The following is a 20,396-nucleotide window of genomic DNA, read 5'->3' as shown; positions in this document are numbered from 1 at the left end:
ATCAATAGGGCATGCAGACTAAGATCTGGAAACGAGGCATGGCTTGGGACATAGAGCACCGCCCACCTCAGCTACGCCAAAGCACAGGGAGACCAGACCCAAAAGAGTGAGATGCAACGCTTGGTTCAAGAGGGGACTGGAGCGATGCTATTTTTTCTCCCCACAATCACCAAGGTGGGACCTCAGGGAGCCGCCTGCAGGACACAGTGGAGGCTAAGACCTGCCTACACCAAACCACGCCCATCCCCACTGGACAACTCTTTTTTTTTTTTTAACCTGAGCCCGGAGCAAGACGAACATGGAGACATTACCATGATTAATTTTAGATCAATTCTTTCTATTCAGATATATTTTCCCTTGTCTCATTCATATCCCTTACTTCTGCTGGACTGGGTACTCTGGTCACTGGTTTGCTTAAACAGTCACATTTAATCCATTCTCTAGATGTATACTCTACATCTCCACCATTAGCTTTCTATCTCTCTCTCTCTGGAGTAATCAGACTATATAGTTTCTCTGAGTAACATTATCTTTGTTTCCTTCTCCTCGCCTCTTACCATATTCTCTTTCTCTCTCTGAATTAAGCCTCTTAGTCTCTCTGCCTGGTCATTTCTCTTCCAATTTCGCTTCCTCCCCACCATGTCATTTCTCTTTGTATATGCTCTTCCATCAGCACTGCATACACTGGGCACATTATTTGTAGCTGAGAATTCTGGTTTTATGCTTTTAGACTACCCTTTGTCTTTTGGATTTTTCTTTTTTTTTTCCTTATTATTTATTTTTTTAATGTTTTATTTATTTCTGAGAGAGAGAGAGATAGAGAGAGAGAGACAGAGTGAGAAGGGGAGGGTCAGAGACAGAGGGAGACACAGAATCTGAAACAGGCTCCAGGCTCTGATCTGGCTGTCAGCACAGAGCCCAACATGGGGCCTGAACCCAAGAACCATGAGATCATGGCCTGAGCCGAAGTCAGACTCGTAACTGACTGAACCACCCAGGTGCCCCTCTTTTTTATTTTTTATTTTTATTCTTTGTTTTCCCTACTTCCTCTTTTTTTTTCTTTTTTTCCCTACTTTTTTTCTTTTTCTTTCTCTTTTTTCCTGTTGGTTTGTGTGTTTGTTGGATTTGTCTGTGTGTTTGTGTGCCTTTGTTCCCTGTGTGTTTGCCTGTCTGTTTTCTTTTCCAGGGCTATCTCAAGAAACAAGACAAAGTACACGTGGTGGAGAGTCTCAAATACTACTATAAGTAGGGAAATAAAATAACCAAAGTCTCAACAAGAGACACTATTCAAAGAACACTTCCTGTATGGACAGACCCTGGACAGTCAAAGAGTCTTCTTTAATACAGCAGTACTTGCACGTGCAAAGTACATAACAAGCTTTTAAAACTAATAAGAGACAGGGGCGCCTTTGTGGCTCAGTTGTTTAAGTGTCTGACTTCGGCTCAGGTCAGATCTCACAGTTTGTGGGTTCAAGCCCCGCGTCGGGCTCTGTGCTGACAGCTAGCTCAGACCCTGGAGACTGTTTCGGTTTCTGTATCTCCCTCTCTCTCTCTGACCCTTCCTTGCTCACGCTGTCTCTCTCTCTCTCTCTCTCTCAGAAATGAATAAATCATTAAAATATTTAAAAATATAAAATAAAATAAAACTAACAAGAGACAGAAAGCTAACCAAAATGACAAAATGGAAGAAATCTACTCCAAAGAAATTCCAGGAAAAAGGAGAGCTAAAGAACTGCTCAAAACAGATATAAACAACATAACTGAACAAGAATTTAGAATAGTCATAAAATTAATCGCTGGGTTTGAAAAAGGCATGGAAGACATCAGAGAAACCTTTGCTACAAAGACTATGGAGCTTAAAAATAGTTGTATATAGAATTAAAAAATGCTATAAATGAGATGCATAATAAAATAGAGACATCCAATGCACAGATTGAAGAGGCAGAGAGGAGAATAGGGGAATTAGAAGACACAATTATAGAAAAAGGGGAAGCTGAGAAAAAGAGATAAACTGATTCAGGAACAAGAAAGGAGAGTTTGAGAGCTGAGCGATACAATCAAACAGAACAATATCCACATCATAGGAATTCCAGAAGAGGAACAGAGAGGGAAAGGCACTGAAGGAGTCCTTGAACAAATTATAGCAGAGAACTTCCACAAACTGGGGAAGGAAACAGACACTGAAATCCAAGAGGCACAGAGAACTCCCCTCAGATGTAACTTGAATTGATCTTCTGCACAACATATCATAATTAAACTGGCAAAATATAAGGACAAAGAGAGAATTTTGAAAGCAGCTAGGGATAAAAGGGCCCTAACATACAAAGGGAAACCTATCAGAGTGGTGACAGACCTATCTACTGAAACTCAGCAGGCCAGAAAGGAATGGCAGGAAATCTTCAATGTGATGAATAGAAAAAATATGCAGCCAAGAATCCTCTATCCAGCAAGCCTGTCATTCTGAATAGAAGGAGAGATAAAAGTCTTCCCAAATAAACAAAAATGGAAAGAATTCGTCACCATTAAACCAGCCCTACAAGAAATCCCGAGGGGGACTCTATGAGGGAAACGTTGCAAGGGCACAAGGTATCAGAGACACCACCACAAGCATGAATCCTACAAAGAACACAATGACTCTAAACCCATATTTTTCAATAATAATAACACTGAATGTAAATGGGCTAAATGCTCCAATCAAAAGAGACAGGGTAGCAGAATGGATAACAAATAAATACATCTATTTGCTGTCTACAATAAATTCATTTTAGACCTGAGGACACCTTCAGATTGAAAGTAAGGGGATGGAGAAATATATATCATGCTACTGGAAGTCAAAAGAAAGCTGGAGTAGCCATACTTATACAGACAAACTGTACCTTAAAGTAAAGGCAGTAACAAGGGATGAAGAAGGGCATTATATAATAATTGCAGGGTCTATCCATCAGGAAGAGCTAACAATTTAAATGTCTATGCACTGAGTACAGGAGCACCTAAATACATAAAATAATCACAAACAGAAACAATCTTATGGGAAAAAAATGTGCTAATAGCAGGAGACTTTAATACTCCACTTACAGCAATGGATAGGTCAACTAGACAGAAAACCACTAAAGAAACAATGGACTTGAATGACACATTGGACCAGATGGATTTGACAGATATATTCAGAACCCTACATCCTAGGCCATGGACTTCACTTTCTTCTCAAGTGCACATGGCACATTCTCCAAGATAGATCACATACTGGGACACAAAGCAGCCCTCAATAAATATAAAAGAATTGAGATCATAGCATGCACACTTTCAGATCACAATGCCATGAAACTTAAAACCAACCACAGGAAGAAGTCGAGAAAACCTCCAAACACATGGAGGTTAAAGAACACCCTACTGGGGCGCCTGGGTGGCTCAGTCGGTTAAACATCTGACTTCGGCTCAGGTCATGATCTCACGGCTTGTGGGTTTGAGCCCTGCATCAGGCTCTGTGCTGACAGCTAGCTCAGAGCCTGGAGCCTGTTTCAGATTCTGTGTCTCCCTCTCTCTCTGACCCTCCCCTGCTCATGCTCTCTCTCTCTCAAAAATAAAAAACATTTTTAAAAAATTAAAAAAAAAGAGAACACCCTACTAAAGAACGAATGGGCCAATTAGGCAATTAGAGATTAAATTAAAAAATATATGGAAACAAATGAAAAAGAAAATACAACAATTCAAACGCTATGGGATGCACCAAAGGCAGTCCTAAGAGAAAAGTACATTTCACTCCAGGTCTATTTCAAGAAATTTGAAAAAGCACAAGTATAAAAATCTAACAGTGCACCTAAAGGAACTAGAAGGAGAGCAACAAGAGTGTCCCAAACCCAGTAGGAAAAGAGAAATAATAAAAATCAGGGCAGAAATAAACAGTATAGAATCCAAAAAACAGTTGAACTGATCAATGAAACCAAGAGTTGGATTTTTTGAAAAAATAAACAAAATTGACAAACCTCTAGCCAGGCTTCGCAAAAAGAAGAGAGAGACACCCAAATAGACAAAATCATTAATGAAAATGGACTTATTACAACCAATTCCTCAGAAATACAAGGAATTATCAGGCAATACTATGAAAAACTATAGGCCAACAAACTGGACAACTTAGAAAAGATGGAAAAATTCCTAAACACAGACTTACTACCAAAATTCACACGGGAAAAGATAGAAAATCTGAACAGACTCATAACTAGTGAAGAAATTGAATCGGTTATCAAAAATCCCCCAACAAATAAGAGCCCTGGGCCAGATGGCTTTCCTGGGGAATTCTACCAGACATTTAAATCAGAGTTAATACTCATTCTTCTAAAGCTATTTGAAAAAATAGGAACAGAAGGTAAACTTCTGGACTCATTCTACAAAACCAGAATCACTTTGTTTCCCAAGCCAGACAGAGACACAGCAAAAAAAGAGAACTACAGGCCAATATCCTTGATGAATAGAGATGCAAAAATCCTCAACAAGATACTTGCAAATCGAATCCAACAGCATTGAAAAGAATTATCCACCAAGATCAAGTGGGATTCATTCCTGGGTTACAGGGCTGGTTCAATATTCACAAATCAATCAAGTGATACATCACATTAACAAAAGAAAAGATAAAAACCATATGATCCTGTCAATGGATGCAGAAAAAGCATTTGACAAGATACAGCATCCCTTCTTAATAAAGAAATTCGGGACAGAAGGAACTTATTTAAATATCATAAAATCCATCTATGAGAAGCCCTCAGCTAACATCATCCTCAATGAGGAAAAACTGAGAGCTACCCCCTGAAATCAGAAACATGACAGGGATGTCCACTCTCACTACTGTTGTTTAACATAGTGCTGGAAATCATAGCATCAGCAATCAGACAACAAAAGGAAATTAAAGGCATCAGAATTGGCAAAGAAGAAGTCAAACTTTCACTTTTCGCAGATGACATGATACTTACATAGAAAACTCCACCAGACTCCACCAGAAGCCTATGAAAACTGATCCATGAATTCAGCAAAGTTGCAGGGTACAAAATCAACGTACAGATATCAGTTGCATTTTTATACACCAATAATGAAGCAACAGAAGGAGAAATCAAGGAACTTATCCCATTCACAATTGCATAAAAAACCATAAAATAGCTAGGAATAAACCTATCCAAGGATACATGAGATCTGTATGATGAAAACTGCAGAAAACCTATGAAGGAAATTGAAGAAGACACAACAAAATGGAAAAATATTCCATGCTCACGGATAAGAAGAATAAATATTGTTAAAATGTCAATATTACCCAAAGCAATCTACACATTCAATGCAATCCCAATCAAAATTGCACTGGCATTCTTCTCAAAGCTCAAACAAACTATCCTAAAATTTGTATGGAAATACAAAAGATCCCGAATAGCCAAAGTAACATTGAAGAAGAAAACCCAAATGGGAGGCATCACAGTCCCAAACTTTATCCTGTACTACAAAGCTGTAATCATTAAGACAGTATAGTATTGGCACAAAAACAGACACATAGACCAATGGAATAGAATAGAGAACTCAGTATTGGACCCACAGATGTATGGACAACTAATCTTTAACAAAGTGGGAAAGAGTATCTAATGGAAAAAAGGCAGCCTCTTTAACAGTTGGTGCTGGGAGAACTGGACAACATGCAGAAGAATGAAACTAGACCACTTTCTCACACAATACAGGAAAATAANGGATGAGCACCGGGTGTTATATGGAAACCAACTTGACAATAAACTATTTGTAAAAAATTTAAAGAAAGAACTTTATTAATAAAAATAAATGAAAGAAACTCAAATTTTTACCTTAAAATTGCTCTCAGCTGCCAGCAAGCAAGGTTTCCGTGAATTTTAGATCCCAACTGATGGCCAGCAAAACACTATTAAGTACATCAGCAACACAAACTACGTGCTACCAGCCTGCTCTCCAGACACTGGGAGATCCCTACAGTCTGCTGTTCAGGGTTATCCTCAACTGACTCAATCTGCCTCTGTAGCCTTGTTCCCAGACCCTCACCTTTTTGTGTAACTTCTGCTTTTCTGACTCCAAGGAACAGAGACTGATGGTGTAATAATACCTTCAAGTTATAACCCAATAGATAAAATGAGAATCCAAGTATTCATACTTAAATAAAAATATAAAGAAGGAGAAGGGAAGTTATGCATTTAGATTTGAATTCCACTTAATATGCAGGAATGATGGAATCATGAGTATCTTTAAAAACTGCCATTTAGGAAACATGATATTAATAATTGTTTCAGGTAAATGGATGCTAAGACTCACTGGTAAAATGCTGATGAGAAACGGTATAAAAATGACATATGCATAATATATACATAGAGATATTAAAAATGAAAAAAAAATTAAATATGGATGAAGAGCATTAGGAAATTATTTTTACTACTTTTGCAACTGTGCTGTTAAATATGTAAAAACAAAAAGTTATTAAACATGGGAAATTACTTAACACTTGTGACCCTAATTTCATTTGGTACAAAATGGGATACATAGTTTTGACTATGAAAATTACTTAAGTAACATACTACATAACTGAACCATTGTAAAGTATATATTCTAAACATATATCAGCTTTCTCCTCTTCCTCAAAGGTGTCAATATGGGTGGTGAAAATATATTTTAATCAAGTCATAAACAACACATCATTTATTTCAGCAGTGGATGCTATCACTACACTAACTTCTAACAAAGTGTCTCTGTTTAAAAGTGAGGGTTATCAGGAACTCTTTTCTAAAATAAGAGAAAATATATGACATTAAAATAAGAATGAGATTCTGGAAGCTGACAGACATGGGTTCAGATTCCAGTCCAACTGCTCTAAGCTCTTTGCTACTGGAAAAATTCCTTAGGTTATCTCAGGTTTTGTTTTCTCATCAATACCATGAGGATAATTACTAAGAGTCACTTTATGGAGTGGTTATGGAGCCCAAGAAGAAAATTCAATAAAATATCTACCAGGGTCTGCACCAAATTAGTTTTTTTATACATGTTGGCTATTGTAATTAATAAGGATTACACATAATAGTTACATACTGTTTCTCCTTATGCCACTATATATGAAACCCTTCCACAGATACGAAGTCTTAGCCGATTCACCATGTAAAATTTACTTAGTGATTTATTTTATTCACACATCAAGGTGAATGAGGATAGATTTCTTTTTCAATACCTTTCTTTTGGAAGAAAAAAAATAAAAGCAAACTATATCTAAAGTAAGTTTTTCGAAGTGACACTTCAAATGATTTCCACTGCTTTTCATTTCTACTTTCATTAGATATGCTCCGAAAATACTTCACTGCCTGAACAACTACTTGATAGCTTATAGGACTGCTTTTTTTATATCATTTGCAGGACACAGACACAATGTTCAATTGAAAATTCCAAATATCTTTCACATTTCTTTTATTTGCCATTCTGTAATTTATTAAATATCCATTTTAATACATTTTTATTGTTAGTTATTAAGCTTTACTCTGGAAGCTCAAATGTTTTACTATTGTTTCATACTTTGCTAAATAAAGTCAGTATTGCAGGAAGAGCAGAGAAAATCAGTTTTCTTCCCAATTTTTCAATTTCACATGATTGGACTGCTTCTCTGCCTTTGGACACTTGCATACTTTGATGAATACTGTCTTCAAGAGTTTTAGAACAAAAACTAATTTTTAGTAAAAAAGAAGTCTGGAATAAAGGCATTATTTTAGAAACATCAAAATTACATAAAATGAAGAGATAACAGTCATAGAGATTTTATTATGAATGTAGGAGCTATGACACTAACAGACTTGTATGGTGCTTGATTTTGTTGACTTAATTCTATAACATCCAATTATAGGAAGAAGTAAATGCTATTTCAAATGGTTTAAAAAAATAAAGGTACTGTCTATTTTGTTTTCATTCTTTTGATAATTAACATATCTTTATTGTTTTAATTATTTCACAGTCACTCTTTATTAGTAACATGCAGTATTTGAAAAGATGAAAATCTTGATTTAAATGAAGTTATATGTTACCTAGAAAAGGCAAACTTTGTTAAAAATGAAATGTAGATTTCCTGAAAAGACTAAAGGAATCATCTTAAAGACTCTTCCAAGGATCTCGAATTTTCTCTTTAGTGGTAACCACATTGATACCTTGATATCGATATCAAGGTAATTTATAGTAATTTGTAAATTTAAAAAAATATCCCTGGGCCATTTTAAAAAGGCTCCAGTACGTGTGACTTAACACCTATTTGTCTATGAAGCATAGTCTGAGTTTGAACAACTGGTGACAGTTTAAAGCCTGCAGTGTTCCACTTCTTTGATTTTTATAGATCTGTATAGTAGTCTTTATCCTAGAAAATTAGCCATTGAATTCATTTGGGGCACTGAGAAATGTATTTTCAGGCCTGAGCATATCAATAATTTAAAAATAAAAGGGTGAAGTAGTATTAACAATTAAGCTCTTAAAATGTGCCTTTTAATTAGAAAAGGCTGTTAAAATAGGGCAACTTTTAAAGTAGTAAAATGAAACCCATTTGTAACATATTGGCAATTAAACTTATTCCCTTTTTATTATTCCTTAGACACCCTGTGTTGTACTTATAAGGCAATCCTAATTCTTCAATGCTAGTTTTGAATCACAAGTTTAAGCTGATAGTTACTAGGTTTCTTATTCCAGGTCTTTACACTCTTTCTTATGTGCTGCTTTTAACAACTGAAAAGCTGTTTCCTTTTTTAGGTCTTATGTGTTTCTTTAAAAAATGTTCTTTTCAGGGCACCTGGGTAGCTTAGTTGGTTCAGTGTCCAACTTCGGCTCAGGTCATGATCTCATGATTCGTGGGTTGGAGCCCCGCATTGCAATCTGTGGATCCTGCTTGGGATTCCCTCTCTTTCCCTCTCTCTCTCGTCTCTCTGCTCTTACCCCAGTTACACACGTTCTCTCAACATAAATAAATAAAAATTTTTAAAAATGTTCTTTTCTTGATTTGTAAAAGCCCATCTTCTAGATTGTACCAAGTGCACTCAAAATACAATTAAGCATTAAGTAAACTTGATAATCAGAAGTCTGATGCTCTTAATAAGGGTCTGAGAATTTTTATACATTATATTTCATACATTTAAATGAACAAGAACTTTTTCTAGAAGCAAAATGTATGATCTTTGCCTGACAAAATGATTTTTTTAACAACTCACATGAGGTTCATTTTATATATTTAAGGACAATACAGTGAGTGCTTACTATTTGGCAACAGTAAGAACTGAGGTGTGACCATAATATATTCTTATTCTTCAATCAAAAATATTTTCTGCAGGGGAAAACTCTTTAGTTTACATTTTACTTTTAGCAAACACATTAACACTTCCATTTCAAAAAGTTAAGTGGGCTTTGTACCTTAAACCACTTGTAACACTAATAAATAAAGAGATATGACCACGCTTATAGTCTCAAAGCAGTGTTTGGCTTTTATATAGATTATCTATTATGTAAGAAAATACTTTCTGTGGTCAGCAGAAAAATGGTTATCAATGAAGCACACTGTCCCCAAGAGTAGCAGAAGTGAATATTTTGTAGAAGACATAGCAGTCTTTTTCTATCACATGAGCTAATATGGGTTGGAGTTCTACTCCTCAATAACTCTATCTTCCTGTATATCCCGATTTCTTTCATAATTTATCAGAACCATTCTTGAGGCTATTCGTATAGAGGGGTTAATTACTACCGGATTAACAAATGTCAAGGATTTATAATTCTATCATTTCTTTATTTGACTAATATTTAATGGAATCAATTCTGCCCCAAGCATTTAGTTACATTTGCATGCTACTTTATGTTTTAGATTTACTCTCATACCTCTGGGCCTTCACATGTGCCATTCCTCTTGTCTGTAATGACCTTTTCCTTATTCTTTACTTGGATTATTAATTTGCTTTCAGGTTTCTGGCAAAGTTTGACCCCAGGGAAGTCTTCTCAAACTCTCCATTCAGTCCAGTTTGATTCAAATGCTCATCTTACCTATTTGCAGATGATTCTTTGCTTTATCTATAAATGCACTTACTGTAATACATTATGATTATTGTTTACTCATCTATTCTACAGTCAGTCCTTTACAGTGGGTAGTTTATACAACAATTAAGGCTTTTAACTGTTATTCATTTAAAAGAATTCACTCCATACTTCAGATAATTCTCAAAAGTACTCATAGATTTACAATTTTTCATGGCTCTCATTTCCATGTAGTTTTAAGGGGTTGTATTATTAAAGTGGCTTGTACAATGTTTTGTTAAACTACTATTTATTGAAGAAGTATTTGTGTCACACATTGTGCTGGGTACTGAATTCAGAAAGGCATGTAAAGACACTATGACAAATCTGTTTCTGAACAGGAGACTGCAGCTGAAGTTACCCTAATCCTCTGAGTAAAACACAGTAAAAAATTACCTCCAGTACCTCAAAAAAAGCCCCTCTTCTCATTGCAAAGAGCAATTAAGTCAGCCAAAAGACTGCAGAGAAAGGAAAACCACAAATACAGTAAGTGGAGAGAATAGAGACTTTATGGGAATAGCAGCTTGGTGTTCCCATCATTGTAACTAAACTGGAAAGACTGATTGAAGTTTAGACTTAGAAAGTGATTATGAGTTGAAGAGCCAAGCCCCCAGAGAAAAGAATTAGAAATAACTGAGTTTGAACTAAGTATGAATTTTCCCTGGAGATCTGCTTATCCCCAAGTCATATTTGTATACTAAAGATCCATGTATCTATGCATATTATACATACATCTATGTACATGTATGTCTTTCCAGAAACAAATGGAATTTGAGAGTTGTTTTTCCTTAAAAGTGTCTTAGGTCCTTCTTATTCTTAAAAATATTCATTTCTGATGCAATGTAGCAACTCAAAGCTAAATAATATAATCATTAAATTTTTGAAAATGATTAATGATTATTATTTCTATTTATGTATAATTAACATACAGCATTATATTGGTTTTAGGTATGCATTATAATAATTCAATAATTCTATACACTACTCAGTGTTCATCACAGTCAGTGTATTCTTGATCTCCTTTATCTATTTCATCCAACATCCCACCCACCTCCCCTCTAGCAACCACAAGTTTGTTCTCTGTACTTAAGAGTTGTTTCTTTTTATTCTGTTTGTTCATTTGTTTTGTTTCTTAAATTTCATATGGCATCTGTGTTCCTCTGTCTGACTTATTTCACTTAAAATACCCTTTAGGTCTATCCATGTTGTTGCAAATGACAATACCTCATTTTTTTTTATGGCTGAGTAATATTTTGGTGTGTGTGTATGTGTGTACATACATACATACATATAAACACACCACATCTTTTTTATCAATTAATGTATTGATAGATACTTGGGTTGCTTCCATATCCTGGTTATTGTAAATTATGCTCCAATATTGTAAATTATGCACAATGTAAGTGTGCATATATCTTTCCAAATTAGTGTTTTTATTTTCTTTTTGGGGAGGAGGAACAAATACTCATTGGTTGAATTACTGGATCATATGGTAATTGTACTTCTCATTTTTTGAGAAAACTCCATATTATTTTCCGCAGTTATTGTATTAATTTGCATTCCTACCAACAGTGTCTGAAGATGCCTTTTACTCCATATCATCACCAACGCTTACTATTGTCTTTTGATTCTAGCCATTCTGTAAGATGATATCTCATTGTACTCTTGATTTGCATTTCCCTGATGATTAGTGATATTGAGTGTCTTTTCGTGTGTCTGTTAGCCACTGTTCCACTTCTTTGGAACATTTTTTTATGACTTAGCAATGGTTAACTTCAGTAAATTTTTCATAGTTTAACAAAATTAAAATTTGTTATTAGGCTTGGTGTCACTCAAGACAAGTATATGAATTATTTTCAGCTCTGATGATAAAAACATTTTATATTTAAGCATTCAAACAAGGTAACCACTCTTCATATGTAGCTATTGAGGACTGGAAATACCTCTGCCCATTTTTTAATCAAATGGTCATTATGATCTTTTAGCTGACTCTGATTAAAACATGATTAATATTATTATCAAAATATTAATAAAGTGATAAATAGAATAATAATAAGCATTTGATTCATCTAAAGAAGGTAAAGAGAAAGAAAAAGAGCAGGTGAAAAATTGCAAACAAAGAGTATGGTTAGTAGACTTAATCTCAAAAATATGTGTACCCTTAAATGACAATTAAAGAAATATTTCCAATTAGAAATATTAGAAAACAAATGGTCACCCAACAACTGAATACCGTAACTATACTACAAGTATACCACAACTATTCACTGCTTATGAACTATCTATTTATAAGGATACACAGCACTTAAAGCAAAAGAATGATATAAAGATTTATCATGCTAACATATACATGTGCACACACACACGCACACACACAAATGCTAGCATAGTGATACCAATATTGCCTAAAATAAAATGTTAGGCAAGGTATGCTACTAGAGACAAAAAATCATCTGTTATATTTTAAAAACTATTCTATTTACTGTCTTCACAAAATGTGATGATTATAATAGAATAAGTCCTTAATTGTACTGTAGATTTTAAAAATAACATCAGTAAATTATAAAACAGACCACAGCATCAGTAAGTGAATAATGGATTTGACACCATGATTGACAAGTTGTACTTTATTTTCATATATAAAGCATTACATGAGCAACAACAGAACATTTCGTTTTCAAATTCATAGGGAGCATTCACCAAAATAGGATATATCCAGGCCAAATTTAAACCACAATAGGCCATAAATCAAGTGTTAAAAAATTTTAAATAATAAATTTTTTCAGAATGTGGTGTCCCAGCACAGAATTAAACACAAGCCTAATAATAATATAATTAAAACACCTATATTTAGAAGTTAGGGAATAAACTTATATGCAAATACTATAATGTAAGTTAAAAATTAAATATAAATTTGGAAATAATTTGACTTGATATATAATGAAAATATGACATAAAATTTTGTGGAAGTGCTAAAAGCAATTGTTACAGGAAAATTTACAGTGGAAATGCATTTATTAGAAATAAAGAAAGGTGGGGGATGCCTGGGTGGCTCAGTAAGTTAAGCATTGGACTCTTAATTTGGCTCAGGTCATGATCTCACAGTTCGTGAGTTCAAGCTCAACATCAGGCTCTGAGCTGATGCTGCTCTGTATCCTATCCTCTCCTCCTCTGTGCCCTCTCCTGCTGTGCTCTTTCTCTAGCTCTCTTGCTCTCTCTCAAAATAAATAAATAAACTTAACACAAAAAGAAAGAGGCTAAAAGTTAATATTCTACACCAAAAAGGATATAATAAAAGTGACAACAAAAGCAACGAGTTAGAAATCGGTCATATAAAAGAGTAACTCAACAAAACTAAAAACTGGTTTTCTGAAAAGTTAATACAATGGCTGTATCTCTAGAAGGACTGATCAAAACCTAAATAGAAGTTACAATTTATAGTTTATCATAATGAAAATAAGTGAATTCTATCAGTTAGGTCTTAAGATATCAGATGACAACAATTTTATGACAAATTTTTAAAATTAAATGAAATAATTGAATTTCTTGAGAAACATAGATTTTCAAACTAATTCAATAAGAGTTAGAAATATAACAGTTCTATATCCATGGAATACTTTAGTCAAGGTTTAATCTATAACCTTCCCAAAAAAGGTTGACTAGAGAATCCTTAAAATATTTTACAGTATTAATGCCAATTTCAGAGACTTTCAGAGAATAGGGAAAAAAAGGGAACATTTCCAAGATATTCCATGTGGCTAGCATATCAATAGCATTTAAACTTTACAAAGATAGTACAAGAAAGGAAACTATGAGGTGAGTATATTATTAGTCCATAACCTTGCAAAGACTGTTCAAGAAAGGAAACTTATACCAAATCACTGGCATGACTATAAGTTCAAATATTTTAAGCAAAATTAAATTGAATTCAGCAATACATAAGTAGATAACATATAACGTCTGGCTAGGTTTACTTTATTGCAAAGTTGAATTGGTGTTAAAAGGTAAATCAAACTTGGATGTTTATAGTAGTTTTGTTTATAACTGCCAAAACTTAGAATCAACAAGCTGTAAGTGAATGGATAAGCTATGGTACATCCAGACAATGGAATATTTTTCAGCAGTAAAAAAGAAATGTACTGTCAAGTCACAAAAAGACAGGGAGGAATCTTCAGTGTTGACTACTGAGTGAAAGAAACCAAACTGAAAAAGCCACATACTGTATGATTCTAATTACTTATATGACATTCTGGAAAAGGCAAACCCACAGAGACAGTAAAAAGAATAGTGGTGGCCAGGGTGTGTGGAGAGGAAGGAATGAATAGATGGAGAATAGAGGATTTTTTTTTTAAATTAAGCTTATTTATTTATTTTGAGAAAGAGACAGAGAAAGCGAGTGGGGTGGGGGTAGGGCAGAGAGACAGGAAGAGACAAAATCCCAACCTGGCTGTGCACTGTCCACGCAGAGTCCCATGCAGGGCTCAAACTCACAAACCATGAGATCCTGACCTGAGCTGAAACTAAGAGTTGGACACTTAATCAGCTGGGCCACCCAGGAGCCCTGAGAAGAGAGCATGTTTAGGGCAACAAAACCATTCTGTATCATACTATAATGATGGATATAGCCCATCATATATTTGTCAAAACCTAGAGAATGTGCAGCACAAAGAGTGAGCTCTGATGTTAACTCTAGGCATTGGGTGTTAATGATGTATCAGTGTAGTTTCATCATTTGTAATAAAAGTACCATTGTGTTATGGGGTATTGATGCTGAGATTATATGTGCATGTGTGAGGGTACTGAGGATGAGGAAATTCTCTGTACTTTCCAATCAATCTTGTGTGAATCCAAAAATCACACATATCTCATTATGTCCAACAAAGCACATGCAAGATCTCCACACAGAAACATATGCAATGATATTCAAAGAAAACTTTAAAAATTTAAATAAATAAAATATTCCATATACTTGTAATGGAGAACCTACTTTATGTTGATGTCATACTTTATGTTGTATGTCAACTTTATGTTGATTTTCCCAAAATTGATCTATAGATTTAATACAATACTGACTTAAATTAATTACAGCAGTATGTGTGAATGACAAATTGATTATAAACTGAATAAATTGTATATGAAAATGTAATGGCCACGAACAGAAGATGTTTTGAAAGAGGAAAAAGTTGGTGGACTTGTATTATCAAATATAAAGACTTTTAATAAAGATGTACTTCTCACCTTGTCTGCAATATATTTGTCCAAATTATGATAATATGCTTTTTTTTTACTAAACAGTTTTTGGAGAATTTGCATAAGTCAAAGGGATAATCAATTAAAAATAAAGAAAATGTTTGTCATGTACTTTTACCAAAAAAAAAAATGTCCTCTCCTTTCTTAGAAATTCCAGAAATTCCTAAATCCTTTTCTTAAGGTTTCTATTCATATCAGAAGACTTCCCACTGTTCACATTTCCCACTGTTCTCAGTCACTTCTTTCTCTTTTCTCATGCAGAGACCAAAACCCAGGGGCCGTTTTAAGTGTGGATGGTAAGAATCCTTTCAACTTAAAGTCTGATTTCATTATATAACATAAATTGTGTGTGAGGCATATTTTAATAAAGAGTGGGGGAGGGTGCACCAGCATAATGATGATGTTATTATCATCTACCTTCATTTACAGACTTCTAAAAAGATAGAGCTCTGTGTAACAGAGCCTTCGTTTTTCTGTATGCCACCTCTAGGACAACCTGTTTTCAGGATTCCAATTCAAGTGCACAGTATACATTTTTCTGCTTTAACCACAGACAAGGGCGGCTGGGAAATGAGTTAATGTCTCTCATCCCTCCCAACAAGAACACTGAAAGGAAGGGACCCCAGTGATAAATGGACCAGACCACCTTCCTTTGAACAGACAATTCTGGGAGGCATCTATGATTCTCAGTTGTCCTGGATGACTCCAGTCCTCTACAAGTGGCATGAGAAGTCACTTGCAGATCTCTCCCTCCTCTCCCGCCTCTTTTTCCTTCTGTCACTCCTATTCACCCTTACCACACATACCGCCTATACCCTCATCCTGTTCCATACTGTGCTTTTGAGGTAACTCAAGATAAAAACTATGCTTTGGAACAAAGCAAGAAGAAGTGGCCTTTGATTTAATATGTAAAAGGCAGAGGGAAGTATAAAGTCACTCAGAGGTTTATATTTTAGGATAGCATGGAGATAACTATGGGATTATAGCCAGGAATGAAAGCATGCTCATCCCCTTCCAATGTTAATAAAAATATAGGTCATACTGCTTGCCATTTTGTAGATAATGAAATGCAAGCTGGAGAGTAGAAATCCTTTAAGAGATGGACGTAGAGTTGGGAAATCTTTAACCCCTGTCTGGTCTGACAGGAATACATCTTTTCTGTGAACTACTTTGTTTAAACCTCTGATGAATGCTCCTGTTTAATTGGAAGATAAAACAATAATTTTATAACAAAACTCTTAATGTTTTAGTGCCATTTACAATAAATGTCACAATCTGAAAGGCATTGTAATTTGTACAGAGACTTCACGTTTTATTTGTAAGTTCTTTCTATTTATTTATCTCTTTTATTCCCTACATTACTAAGCAATGTAAGTGCATAGACCACTGAGTTTAAAAATAAAATCTTCTTGGGGCGCCTGGGTGGCTTAGTTGGTTAAGCGTCCTACTTTTGCTTAGGTCATGATCTTGCGGTTCGTGGGTACGGGCCCCGCGTCGGGCTCTGTGCTGACTGCCAGCTCAGAGCCTGGAGCCTGTTTCAGTCTTTGACTCCCTCTCTCTCTGACCCTCCCCTGCTCACGCTGTCTCTCTCTCTCTCTCTCTCCTAGCAATAAATAAAACATTAAAAAAATTAAAAAAAAAATCTTCTTAGTGAAAAAATGAAAAATTTTCACAATATACCTTTCAATGTATTACTGCCACAAGTACTTATTTATGTGATACTTTTGTTTTATTCCTGTTGCATAAAGCAGAAAATATATAGAAATTAATGGACCATCATTTATGTTTTCCTCCAAATTACAATATTTAGAGAGCCTTAGAAAATTTTATTGTACTGCCTACCTAATGTAATGTGCTCATAGTAATCTTTTTATTACAGTGTTGCTTAAGCTACCACTGCTTTAGGTGTTAACAGCCATATTATTTAATCAATGACATCAGACTGTGGTGTCGAGTATATAACGGTTCTTCATAAACTGGTAGGTCGTAGTGCTGGGTTAAGTAAAACAAAGAACAATTTATGCCTGTTGTTACCACATTTTTTTACTGCTCATTTGCTCTTAAAGTCTTTTATGTTAAATCAATGGCAGGAAGTGTTTCACACTAATTTTTGTTTTTAGTCTTTACTTTAAATTACATTAATGATATCTCCTGGTTTCCCTATTGAGTCTCCTGAAATGGAAATTTGACAGCTAAGTATAATATATAGTTCCTTCAGTTTGAAAATAAAGTGAATATCTGTATATTTATAGTAGTACAATAATGGATTCATCCTGATAATTGCTAAGGTGTTTTGAGCCAACAGTATTTAGAAAGGCTGAAAACATATTGGAATATTCGTTTTTTAGGATGGGGAAATTGTGAAACAAAATAACCCAGGATACAAGTGCAAAGTAAGTCAAATGAGTAAAGGTTTCTAGAGTTGAACAATTTCCTCCCGCAAGGCAAATGTAACTGCTTCAGGAGAGCAGGGTATTATGTACAAAGGTAGAAAAGATGATTAACTAAATTACCTGCTGTCCTGGAGAAATTAATTTGCTTCACTGGGAAAGCTATTTATTCTCAGACTATTTTACTGATTGAGATTCATGATAGGGTAGAACGCATATCTTCCTGCTCATGAGTCAACCCCACATTAAAGTATTCATGAAGGATAAAAGTAAATTCATTATCATTTATTTCTCAAGTTCTTTTGAAGGCAGAAAGTAGATCAAATTGAGAACACGGAAGAGTTTAGGCTTCAGACAGAAAGTGTTACAATCTTGTTAATATCTAAATGTGTAATTTATATCTAAATCTTTATTGAATTTAATGACATCTCCAATTTTTGGTATTTTAATGGCTGACATTGGAAACAAACATGTAATATCTGTGTCTTCATAACCATAAATAACAAGGCTTATAGTCCTATTATTGTCATTATTTTTGTCATTGTATAATATATGGAGTTGCATTGGTGTGATATCTATTTAAAAATGAGAAGTAACTAAAGAGTGAGATAGTGGATACTGAGATGGGTCCAGTTGAGGCAATCCAGCAGCCTGGACCACAATCACTATTCAGCCCAACACTGACACCACCTGGATGGAAACAGGAACAAACCACAGCAGACAGTGTATTGAACTCAGCAGTTGGCTATTGATCATCAAGAAGCACTGCCATAAACCCTTGACAATGACACTGGACTGTTCTAAAGGGACTAACCCTATGGTTTGGACCAACGAAAGCCAAAGGGTAGATCGTCATGAATAAGTGAGAATATGTAGAAGGATATTGGGGTTCGCTAGCAAGACCCTGAAGCCATCCTTGCTATTTTCCCTATTCTGGCTCATAAGGTACTGCCACCATTGAGACTCAGGGAGCTGATAACCTACCCCAGGTACAAGCCCAGGCAACCAACAATTCAGGAGATAGAACTGACTGCGTGCTTAGAAAGAGTTGTTACTGTAGCACCTAGGTGGGATGGTATATTGCCAAGGATGCCAGACTGACTTTGAGATATAGTGACTTGGTTAATGAAGTGACATGTCCTGTGTATTCTAAACAATACCCAAGCAACTGTCAAAGGAGTTTGGAAACATCCACCATAGTTCTCAACCACTGAGTCTTTGGCAAATTGATTATATTGGCACCCTCTCTCTGAGTGAAAGTTCTATATATCCTTGGTCTGTATGGACACTGGGTATGGCCTAACCCAAGCTTTCTTGTTGCCAAGCAAGCTGGGCGGCCACCATTAGGCAATTAGGAAAGCTGACTACCACGTATGGGTACCCTTACTGAATAGACACTCATAGACTTCACCCTTACTGAACAGGGATCACATTTCAAAGGTCATTATGTGCAAGACTGCAAAAGAACATGACATTGAATGGAGGTACCACCTCCCTTATAATCCACAAGCATGTTGGTAGAAAGGAAAAATGGAATGTTAATGCAGGTTACATTACTAATAAGTAAAGGTTACTTGGTTGGCCAAGTGGACTAAAATACTATCCCAAGCTTTAATATCTTCCAGTGATAAACAAGTAGGGCATGTTGTCACATAAGCCATACAGGAACTCCTACCAAGGCATGCAACACCATAGAGGTATGAAAGGAGAGGAAAACAGCCATTATTCTCTCACTATTAATCAATGGACTATGTTGCTGAGAACATCTAAGTCCCATCACCCGGGAAAGGCATTATCTACTAGAATTTGCAAGGGGATATGCACCAAAATGGGTGAGTTACAGTTCACCTAAGTGAGGAGGAACTACTCAGTCTCCTGTGGAATCCTGTTTCAGTCCTCCTGCAAGTTACACCTGTTATAATGCACTATGGATGCAACGGAACATACACCTTTCAAAGAGGGGGTCTAGTCTGGCATATCTGATCCTCAGTCTATCTCTTCATGCCTGACAGTCCTGCTTTCTCTCATCAACATGCATGGAATGCACAACTAGGTTAAGTTCCTAAAGCTGCAGCAACATTAATATCCAAGGATTAGGCCACAGACATAACTTTTATAGAAGGGAAGACATGATTTTTTTTCTATCAATCAAACTACACAGGCAACCAATCAAATAACTAATTGGAAGGGTCCTAAAAATATCACCATCAGAGCCATGGGTGGCTACATTCAGATTTGGGACGGGTTCATGTTGCTTACCTCTGGTTACGGACATTTGAGCACTCACACACCCCTATTTTGGGACTAGAAGAATCTAAACAGAACCAAACCAACTGTACCAGTGATAAGGGATGGATATCACTGGAACAGTGCAGTCATTCTGCCATATTAAACGACAGCAGCTGGTTTGATGCTCACTGGTAGCATGGCCCATGTATGTATTGGGTAGCTCCAAATGGGACCCAGTAATTGTGCGGCACAAATCTTTAGCCCTGGCTTCAACCGGGGTGGTTGGACCGCTGCACCCTGGGTTTTCCCTGAGCATAGGATAGAATCTGCCCTACTGTAAGAAAAGTTGCCAGGCTCTTTATCAAGGCCAAGTGGGCACATTTTGTTTTCCACTGGTACGATCATTTGGTCACTGCCTTATTTCCCTTCACTGGCCTGCGGAGGTTACTGCACACACAG

This window comes from Crocuta crocuta, unplaced genomic scaffold (assembly GCF_008692635.1).
Source record: "Crocuta crocuta isolate KB4526 unplaced genomic scaffold, BGI_CrCroc_1.0 scaffold378, whole genome shotgun sequence".
Lineage (NCBI taxonomy): Eukaryota > Metazoa > Chordata > Mammalia > Carnivora > Hyaenidae > Crocuta > Crocuta crocuta.
Note: the sequence above shows the minus strand (reverse complement) of the source record.